This window comes from Dermacentor variabilis, chromosome 10, assembly GCF_050947875.1.
Source record: "Dermacentor variabilis isolate Ectoservices chromosome 10, ASM5094787v1, whole genome shotgun sequence".
In the NCBI taxonomy this organism is placed as follows: domain Eukaryota; kingdom Metazoa; phylum Arthropoda; class Arachnida; order Ixodida; family Ixodidae; genus Dermacentor; species Dermacentor variabilis.
In genome coordinates this window covers 50,175,779-50,187,347 of record NC_134577.1, presented here as the reverse complement: position 1 = coordinate 50,187,347, position 11,569 = coordinate 50,175,779, and positions in this window count along the sequence as shown.

Sequence of the window (11,569 nt, the reverse complement as noted above, 5' to 3'; positions counted from 1 at the left end):
TGCAAAGAATAGGCCACCCGCCATGGTTGCTTATTGGTGCCTTTGGTGTTGCGCTGCTAAGCACGAGGTCGTGGGATCAAATCCCAGCCACAGCGACCGCATTTCGGTGGTGGTGAAATGCAAAAACACCCGTGGGGGGAGGGGGGGTACTTAGGTTTAGGTGTACATTAAAGAATCCCAGGTGGTCAAAGTTCGTTCAGAGCCCCCCACTTCAGCGTACCTCTTAATTAGATCGTGGTTTTGGCACGTAAAACCCCATAATGTAATTTTTTTTAGAGAATAGGCCACCCTTTAGCAACATTGAACAGCGAACATCAATAGCAGAAGCGTAGACCCTGTAAAATGGGGCCTGTAAAATGAGGTAATATACATCAGAAGTGGATTAGGAGAAAGATTGTTTCAATGTTTGTCAAGGGAATCTCTTCCTCCCCAAGAGTATGAATGCCACTGCATCCAAGAAGGTGCAAGTTGGTTAAGTTTTTACAGACTGGTATCTGCAGACTAAACTATATACAGACTAAAGAGAATTATGTCATTTGAGCTGTATATTAATAAATTGCTGTTCTAAAAAACCAGAAAAAGCCACACTGCTAAGACGTTTGGTAAGCCCAGAAAGATGCAACAATGAATGACAGATGGCGACATTGCTGCAATGTTCCTGCACGAGCTTGCTGGACGTCATGGATTCAGTTGCACTTGCTTGGGGCCTTGTTAATTTTTTATTGATAAAGATGGACTGTACTTTGTATTCTAAGAGAGCCAGAGCCTGAACTTGGCAAGTTTTGAGTACTACTGAGCAAAATGAGCTCAAATACAAAGAAATATTTTGAAATTCATGATGTCACACTGATGTACCTGACTGAAATTCAAGATATTCAACTTTAGCCTTCAGTTTCTATTCTAATAACCAACCTATTAACTGTAATTCAATGAAAATGAAGTTTCCAAGGAATACTTTATCAGTATAGTGTCCGAGCAAAGCAAATGCAGTGCAAAAGACCGAAGTAGGGAGAATAGACAATGCAGTCAGTGCATGTGTACATGCACATTCTTTTGTGTTTTTAATTTGGATTCTTGATATCAATATTCCGTTTTAAAATCTTGACTTGTGGTAAACTGACATACTTGTGAGACCTTAGTATTCTTCGTTGGCTCTACTATTTGTGCATAGGTGCGACATCTGTGCACTTCTTTTGTTTTGAGGGAGAGATGAAGTCATGAGGACCCCACTGAATGGACACTGCTATTCATTGAAAAAGTACTGACTGTGTTGACGAGGCTAACTTTCAGCTAATAGCTGAGTGAAAAGCTATTTCCTATTACAGAACTGTGTTCAACAGTGCTGATCAACAACAACAAAATCAACGAACTTGCTAATTGGAGGGATGGGTGCTTTTCCAATTAATCCTTATGACTAGGGTAATGTGACCACATTCCTCGGAGACCCGCCGTGGTTGCTCAGTGGCTATGGTGTTGGGCTGTTGAGCACGAGGTCGCGGGATCGAATCCCGGCCACGGCGGCCGCATTTCGATGGGGGCGAAATGCGAAAACACCCATGTGCTTAGATTTAGGTGCACGTTAAAGAACCCCAGGTGGTCAAAATTTCCGGAGTCCTCCACTACGGCGTGCCTCATAATCAGAAAGTGGTTTTGGCACGTAAAACCCCAAATATTATATATATTACATTCCTCGGATGCCAAAGCGGGACGGGAGGGGCCGGGGAGGGGGGTTAGGAGCAGTCTGGAGATCGTCATCTGATTTATTTTTCCAACATTAGGAAAATAGCAAACAGTTTTATAACTGCGCAAACAAACAACCACAGAGAGAGAGAGCACGCGAGAACAGGCACAAGTCTTGCAACTAATCTTTGTTCCACAAAGACCACGCATAAGTACATCCCAGAAATACACCACTGCGCGTCCGTGGAGAAAGCATAATCACCCAAAAACTTTCAGTTCAAGCAACGCGCAACCTTACTATGTCCATCAATAAACCTCATCTCATTGTTGTGCAGATAAACTGAGGCGTCGCTGACACATTCATCTTCCTTTTTATATGATTCGCCTCTCGTAACTCTCTCGCTTGTCTATCTCGGCACCGGCACAATATCTTCACTTCTTTCATGATTGCCTTACACAGGCATGCCAATCAAAGAGTAGAAAGGTGCCCACTCGCTTTATTCCTATTTGCCAATTAAATTACCTTAATTGTCAAGACGACCCGGGTGCGTGCTGTCTCCATAATGGTACGTCACTTCCAGTGACTGGTAATGACGTGGCTTCTTGTTTCGGTATGATAAACACAGACTTCTGCGAGTGTTTTGTGAAATGCCCACTCGCACTTCAAGTGCAAAATTTTCCGCAGAGGCTACTGTGTGTCTAAATTATCTGAAATGGCTTTTTACGTGGTCCATAATTTCGTTGCACTTGGCATTAAAAACATAAAGCAAGTTGGTAGAAAAAGCTTTACAAAACGTTTCGAGGGAGTGTAGTTTGAAAATAGGCCTTAATAAAGCAAAATAAGCTCACCTTTGGTCAAAATAAACAAACTCTTAGGGGGTTAAAAAGACTTCTTCCCATTTTCGTCGCAGTTTTGGTATCTGTGGCTAGCGCTCGTCCTGTCTGCTTCTAGGTTTCCTCTGTCCCATCGCGCTCAAAACCAAGAATATCTTTGGAACTTTAGAAGAAAAAAATATGCACTGACCTTGTGATATCACTGCTCTTCCTTTTTTGTTGTTGCTGAACGAACGATCAAACGCACATCAATTAATAGGCTTTTTCTTCAAGCTTGATGCATGCATGAAATGGAAGAAACTGCAGGGAGTCAGTGCAGCTGTCGAGACCACCGGCGAAAAAAAAAGCAAAAAAAAAAGAAACAAAAAACCTTGCAAAGCAAGCGATGTACGGTGAATAATAATTCCACTTGATTTGGTTTTGAAACGTTGATGCGTAATTAAATTCAGCACTAGCTGTGTGCACACCAAGAAGGTTATATGACCTCCTTGGCGCACATTAAATGTTTGACATTTTTCCCTTCTCTCTCTCTCTCTCGACATTTTTCAAAGAATATATATACCCTGTATTTCTTTGCCTCTTCCTTCGACTTTCCACTGCTGCTGCTGCTGATCTCGTGCGCGCCGCGTTGGAGGATGGTTGAGAACGCGTATAATTTACATGGCAGGAGGGCGGAAGAGGGAAAAGGTGACGTCAGAAAGCATGCCCTCGGTTGGGGGTCTTCAAGGCCTTTACACGAAGAGCTCCCTGGTAGTCGCCACAGTGCTCAAAACCCCTACAGCATGGCCCTACAGTGTTCTCTGGACAGCGCCGCCTTAACGAGCCCCGCGAGAAACAAAACTGTACATGCGTCAGGGCGCCCCGGCACGCAGAGACACGCTGCGCGAAGGGTTTTTGCGCGTTTGTCAGTCGTTCTATCCATTTTCGTTTTGTGTTAATCCACGTAGGCTGTTTGAATCTGCTTTTGCACTGCCGAGCATGGCGTGAGGAGAGCGTGAGCGCGACAATCGCCGGTAGGCGATCGTAAATGCATCCGCATGATTGTATCGTCATCGGTCTAAGCATCGTAACGTCGCGGAACCGAGAGATAAGGCGCGAATATAGGCCGGCGGAAAGTGTACGCTCTACTGCAGTGTCACGGGCACAGCCAGCGTGACCTGTGGAGCACGGCGCGCTTTGACGCCGCAAGCTTCTGTTATCTATAGCACTTCCCACATAGGTGACCGTTCGGGCGTGCGCACAAATTTGCGGCGTCATCACCCGAGTGATTTTAGTTCATGACAGCAGCTTGACGGGGCTTCAACGTCGTTTCGCTTGCTCCGTGTTCGTTTGCGGAGTTGTTTCCCGCCGGCTCTTTATTGACGCATTTATCGATGTGTGCCACGGAAGGCTTCAGATGCAGCGCAAAGCGAGTGTTGCGTATTTCAAGTTTCTCTTGTGAAAATAATTTGATTGGGCGGATGATGGATGGGTAGTACATTCGATTCCGAAAAGTGGGAACACTCGGAGGATGTGAATCAGCCGCAAATCTGTGGAACTGTGGCCGGTGCGCTAATCCAGCAGGTAAGGTTCTTTCTGACGTCTGATCCCCCCAATCACCGCTGCTCGCGTTATTTAATTTTCTTGCGTCAACAGTTCGTGATACGTTAGGCCCATTGCACGTGAGGCCGTCTTGTACATACAGTTGACTACCGCGGCGTTTACCGCAGGTTGTAGTGGTTTCAATGTGTCGCCTATAATAATCAGCCTTTAACCGCGAATGTAAAAAAAAAAGAAAACGTGTTAATGCGATTAGCGTTCACGGGGAACTTCGCCCGGCGTGTATACGGGGTACGGCCGTATAATAAAAGAAACGTTTAAAATTTCTCCGGTGATGGGCGGAACGTAGTTAGCAGCCTGACGCTTAAACGCACTGCGCCACAAGAGCCCGCCGCGGTTATTATTATTAAACGTGGTCTTGCGTATAGCGCTAGCTTCGCGCAACACAAGAACGAAGAAGGGAGACACCGTAAACCAATTAGCCCAATTTTCCGGACTGTTTCGGTAATTATAGTCTCCGTGTTGTCACGCATCTCGGAGGCCACACCGGAACTCCGCGAGAGAGCCAATAGGTGGCGCAGCGTGTCCAAAGGGAAGCACAAGAGGGGAGCCCCGCTGCAGCACACGGCTCATGCATAACGCATTTCGGATGGCAATGCGGCGTGTCGCTAAGTAGCTCGAAGGGGTTCCGACATATGTTCTACTATTCATTGTTCTGCGTTAAACGAAGGTCGTGTGCCTATAAACCGCAGAAAAAGGGACGAGCCTCAGAGCAATGTAAATAATGTTATATAATAGCTTTTCTTCAGTCGCTTTCGGTTTAGGTTCCCAGCAGGACGATACTGCGTTGTGACGTCACGATGCGGTATGTGATCACGGGGGAGCAGGACATTGTTGGCGTTTTTCACTGGTCGATTCGGAGCAGGATTTCTTGCTCCGCGCCAACGAATCCGAATTTCACTGGTCGATCTGGATCGGGTTCGCGCGTTCCACTGGTCGTTTCGGATCAACTCGCTCCGCGCCGGATCGCTCGCACTTGCTCCGCCGCCGAGGCGCGGATTCGGGCGGAAATAGCACGCGTCACTTCCGTCTTCAAGCGAAATCGGCACCCGATTGGTACGCACCTTGTGTTGCTTCGCAGGATGGCTGCGTTCGGTGCTGCTGCAGCGCTCGCGTTTAGCGATGAGAGCTCGGACGACAGCGATTATGAAGTGAAGCAGGTGCTGTACGAAGCCTTCTATGCACGTTGTCCATGTACAATCCTTGCGGGCGCGACATGGAAATGACGGACTATGCAACTACCACGGTCAAATTACACACGGGGGACGGCGAGTTTGGTTGCCGTGGAAACGTACAGAACGGAAGTCGGGCATGGTTTTCGGAACCGGTTCGTGCGACGTGTACGCAGACTTCCTGTGTGATGCGCCGCGGAGCGTTTTTGCGCTCCGCTGGCCGATTCGGATTTGTGAAACCCGAGCGCTCGCTCGAGGATTTCGGCGGCCGCTCCAGATCGACCAGTGAAAAACGCCCCTCACACTCGCTCCAGCATGGTCAGTCGCCTCGTATGCTGATGCTCGTTGCGAAAGCAATGCAGCAGCATAGCGGACGACCGAGCGAGTCGGAGGTAGTGTCAAAACGTCGCGGTGTTCTGCTCCTATAACTACTGTGTCGTGACGTTACGGCACAGTGTCCTCCCGGAAACGAAACCGAAATTGGCTGTAGAAAAATTATTAAATTATTACCGGTGCTTCGAGGCTTGTCACAATTTTTTTCTAAGCTTTAAATGTCTAGGACTTTCATTTAACGAATGAATATTCTGGAATATCGTGTCAGTACTCCTTAAATGCCAATTACATTAACATCGACAATGATTGTGAGATGGGTTCTGCCAAAATTTTGTTCAATGAATACTTAATTGGTACAAATTGATTCAGTATTTCTCTTAGCCGTCCCTTTTACCTCCTACAAACTTATAATTACGAATAATCAACTGTTTCTATGTGACTTGACCCGTGAAAAGGTCGCAGAGTTGGGACGAGTGCCATTTAGGAAGAAAGGATATGTATGACGCTTGTAACTATATTGCTAGTCTGACGGCAAACAGAGCTGTGGAAAAATATATGCACAGCACGAAAGGTGGGCATAAGAGTATGTCTGCTATGTATTCATGTTATTTTGCGGCTGTTCATGCCCATAGTCATCGCAATACCGTTAGTTAGTATGTTATGTACATGTAGGACACACACACAAAGAAAGAAAACATTCTTATCCGGATTTGCTAGAGTTCAGTTTTCTCGTAGGCGCTGTAATGCGCATGACGTCGGTGTCGGCTGGCGTGCCCTAACGTTACTGACTCCGTTCCACGAGGCGCACAGGCCCGAGAAAAGTTTTCTAGGAGGAGGTGGCTCTGCGGAGACGCCTCAACTCGCGGCTAAGTAGTGAATAAGACGGGTTCTGAAAGCTGAACTAAAACACTGTACAGAAGGAAACAGCTTGTCTGTTTCCCTTTGTGAATGGCGAATGCTATTCTTAAGCAGTCAAAGTTGCTTGCCACTTCATGCATAGTTCATTGCTACCCGCTCAACTGACAGGTGAGTGAAGCGCCAACACATGTCTTTAAAGGAGTGTTTTACGCTTATTATTTTAGTTGCTCCTGTTGCATAGCGTGGTTGTGAGTAAGCGAGGCGTACTGCCCGGCGCCACTCATAATAAAGGAAAAATAACAGGGCTTGTTATAGTTGCCCGCTTTCGTCAAAGTTAGCGCGTGTTTAAACCGAGCGTGTTACTGGTAGGATGCTTAGACTGAAGGTGCTGTGGGTATGCGTTCTCATTTTCGAGAATGGCCTTCATGAGAAAGTATACGAGAAGCTGGTTCCGCGCCTGTTACAATAAGCACAGTGATACACATGATGTGCCTCCACGTCGGGATACTAATTAAGCACCGGCGATTCTTGTTTCAAAACCAGCAGCAGGACTGAGCTGCAGTTCTGGACCAGAACAAATAGTCCTTTCTTTCATCGGCTGATAATAGAGCTCGCATTATTCAGATGGCACCACCAGACACACCAAAAGGACGAACCAGGGGTGGCTTCGACGTCGCCGTCTTTCGAACACCAAGAATAAAGAGGCTCGTTAACATGCAGCGATAAGTTCAGCCGAGTAAGTTGCAAAGCGGGGCGATAACTTGCGTGCATCAAGAGGTTGTCAGCATACTCTCAAAACTAACGGTGTATTAAAGTTGAAAAGTGACTCTACGAATGGAGTAGCTGCTTTTCACATATACGGAGGTTCTTAAAGTGAAGCTTACTTTGCCTCTTCCTTCGACTTTTCCATTGCTGCTGCTGTCGCTGGCTTGCACGCTGCGTCGGCAGGTGGTTCAGAGCACGCATATACAAGGCAGGAGCGAGGCAGAGAGGAAAGGCGACGCGAGAAACTCGTTTGGACCTTTCCATCGCGTCGCCACAAAGCCTTCTTGTCTGCTGCAATTATACGTGATCCACCGCAAAAGCATTGCTGAGGCTGTAGCGCTCACCCTTGCGCTAACGGGCAACAGTCCAGAGGAGAGGTAGATAGGATGGTAGAGAGGATGTAGAGAGAGGAGGCAAATGATGCGTAGAACCTACGCAGTCACGAAACGAGGGAATAACTAGTCTTAGTATAATAGGGTGCCTCAATGTGCACCTCCTTCTCCGCGATGGGTGAGGAGGGCATGGAGGCGCGCTAGGAATAAGAGCCTTGCCACTCTGCGCTTGCAGGTCGCGTACATGGAGGCAGGGCGGGAGAGGGAAAAGACGTAAGAACACAACAGCGGTTGAGTGCAAACTGGATAAATTTAAGTTTAAAGTACGGTATGATACGTTTGTACTATTTCTGAAAAATAAACACCCTGCAATTTTGTCAAGCGAACAACTCGCGCAGGGTTTGCAGACGCAAAAGTGCACAAGTTGGTGCACGTTCGTGATTACGTTGCGCTGAGTTTTACGCTGGCAAAAATGCGACGACTCCGCTTCGTCCGTCCGTGCCCTTGTTTCCTTCTTCCTCGTTGTTTTGCCATTGCAAAACTCAGCGCAACCTAATCACGAACGTGCACCAACTAGCCCCTTTCATTGTTTCACCATAGCGTGGCGACACCACGGAAGCGGCCGAACGTCAAATCAACAGCGCCCGCCGTGGCAGTTTTTACGGCTTTGGCATTGCTCGAGGTAGCGGGTTCGATCCTAACCACGGCAGCCGCATTTCGACGGTTGCAAAATACAAAAACGTTCACGCGTACTTACATTTATATGCACGTTAAAGAACCCCAGGTGGGCAAATTTATTCCGGAGTCCGCCACGACGGCGTGCCTGATAATAACGTGGTCTTGGCCACGTACAGCCCCATAATTCAATTTAAGTTGAGCACTTCTGCCAGATGCGATGTGCCATGTGAGCCTCGCTGCGTGTTCTGTGTACTGCGCAGACAAAAGCAGTGGTTGTTCTAAACACTGAATAAATTGAACATCCGCCGTCGACTTAACCGCTAATCATCGTCATTCAATGCAAGCAGCACAGGAACTTCTCTTACATCGATTCCCACAGTGCGTGGCATCCGCATAATTTTTTTGTAGAGCAGTTTACTCGGTGTACTTTAACTCTGCCTCTTTCGGAGTGCATAGTGTAGCACTAGAGTAATTAAACTTTTCTCTGTGGTGATTTTACTGTATGGAAGCTAATTAGAGTAACTGCAGTTGTGCCGATTTTACTGTATATTGTAGCTGGTTGAGGCAGTTTATTCCCTGTCAGATTAGCTGGACAGTAGGGTTCCGCTACCTCGTTGGTTGTTTTTAGGTTGCACTGTGGCAACTTGAACCGGTGAATGACACGAGGTGATGACAGTTGCGCTGTGACAGTTGCGTTGTGACAGTGCGCCTTTCTCTGTTTTCGTGCAATAGAATCTTGAGCGCCGAGCTGAGCTTTGCACAGTGCCCTGTAGTTTACCACAGCGTACTAAACTCGTTCGCTCCACCTGATCCCAGTGCCAGCAACTGTCGAGCACGATGACGGTCTCGAGTATCGCAGCACTGCCTCCAAGATCTTGGGGGCGCGGGCTCAGGTGCTCGCAGGCAATAATTACAGCCGAGCTGTCATTCGTGAGGCGGCGGTGAATGGCGACGGCAGCGTGCGGAGACCTGGTCGGTATCAAACGCAATCCGCAATTTTTGTTCCTTACGTCCCGTTCCACTGGCTCCACGTTGTTGGAGGTCAGCAAAGAGGGGCCCAAATCGACTAAACATTTTGTGGGTATCGCGTGTGCGAGTTCTGGTCGTTCGTGCCGTTGCATATTTTGAAAATGATTCTAAAGGAAAGACAGTGCAGGTCTCTGTGCAAAGCTCGGATATAGTGATGCGTATGCGAGAACACCGGACCCTTACACACTTTCGCGGTCTTAATTATATGTATAAGTTGCTCGTGTAGATTCGTAGATATCTACCCATTGATCTTTTTTCTCGCTTTTTGTACATCGGATGTCTCTCTGCCACTTAAACTGAAGTCGACCATTCGGGCAGGAATAATTGCTCCCTTCCTGGTATATGCGAGTGGTTAATTGCCTGTCCACCAGAAGCTGAGCAGAGCTGGGCCCACCGGCACCCGGCGGGTCTCGGTAGTTGATCAGAGTAGATGTAACTGGCTTGCGTGGAAACTTTCTTGCGATGGAGATGGAGTCTCACGCGCGTCCGCCGGACTCGGCAGTGCCCGCGGCGGCTGCCTCCAGGAAGCGCAACGGCGCCGAGAGCGACACCGACAGCGACGACACCATACTATGTCAGCAGTGAAGATTCTTGTGACGACACCTTCGAGCTGGTGCGGAGTCTTAAAGCAAAGCGAAGATTTCTCAGCGCATCATCGAATTCGAGTGAGTCCGCCGTGAGAACTTCGCGGGATACCGTGGAGCTCACCATCCTGTTCTCGCCAGTTCTCGCCACTGACAACCTGAGACGCCTCAACATGCGAGCCACATCTAGAGGCGCTGGTTCCAAATGAAATCAAAGACATCAGAGCGAACACCCGTAAGAACGTGCTAGCGATTGACGTAGAACACGCGGCTGCGTTGGATTCGTTGCGCAAGGTCACGGAACTTGGCGGGATGAAAGTCCGCCCTCATATTCTGCTGGGCAAACAAGTCCGTACTGGCGTAATTTACGATGTTGACGAGACCATTGTCGACTCCGGTCTGTCAATCCTAATCAAGCCAGCTACGGAAAACACCATCATCACGAACGCGTTTCGTCTCGGCACGTCACGGTGTGTCAAGATCATACTTAAGGGCGAATCCCTCCCATCGAATGTAAAAGTGGGCCACTTCCGACACGCATTTCGCCCCTTTATACCAAAACCGCTGCAGTGCTGGACGTGCATGAAGCTTGGCCATGTGAGTAGTGTGTGCAATAACACTACCGTCTGTTCTCGCTGCACTGGGCCCAACACCACAAACACGTGCGAGGCCAGTGTGCTGAAGTGCACACTGGCCTCGCAGTGTGCACTTCACAGGCACCACGTCTTTGCCTAGAACGTCCGCGGAGCGTCTCAACAGCAGGAGCCATTATAATGGCTCAAGACCATCCGATCACGACTTACATTAGCACTGACACGCTTAGGGCCTATGTTCGTCATGTTTCACGGATGCAGTCAAACTCTCCTGCCTGCCTGCCAGAACGAAGACCACAGGCGTCCTTCTCCAACGAGGTCAACATCCATCGTGCCTCCCTACCATCGGGCTTCACACCCTCAGCATGTTCAAACTCAGCTTTGTGGTGTTTAAAACAACCTCAAGTGCGTCTTACGGTTCCAGGGATAAGAAAGAAGACCGACCTGCCTACCTTGGCCTTGAAGCAAGCAGCTCTGGATTGTTTGCACACTTTCTACTTTGATCGAGTCCACATATATACGGATGGCTCTTCCACTCAGACCAGCTCCACCAGCGCCGTGGTTATACCATCACGATCACTAAGCATCCAATACAAGATTTCTCACTTGACAACATCGACCGGTTCGGAGCTTGTTGCCCTCCGAGGTGCCGTTGATTATATAATAACCAACCGGCTAATCGGTGGGCAATATTCTGCGATTCGAAGGCGGCCTTACAATGTCTTCTGTCATCTCTTCGTCGCGGGTCATGTGAACAACTCGTGTCGGAGATACGAGAAATGCACCATCACATTATCGCGAAAGGACACGGCGTCGTGTTTCAGTGGCTGCCTGGTCATTGCGGTATCTCCGGCAACGACTTCGCTGACGAAGCTGCTAGGAAAGCACACGGAGGAGCAGCCCTTGTTTCTATACCTTTATCGCGGACCGGCGCAGCCCAACACTTAGGCAAGCTAGCGCAATCTTTGACATTGGAGAAGTGGCACATACCTGAATTCATTCAGCATCGATTGCATTCCCTCGATCCCTCTGTGCAACTGCGGCTGTTACCAGGTCTTCCGCGAAATGAGGAAACAGTGCTGTGCCCCTTACGTTTGGGCCTTGCATTCACC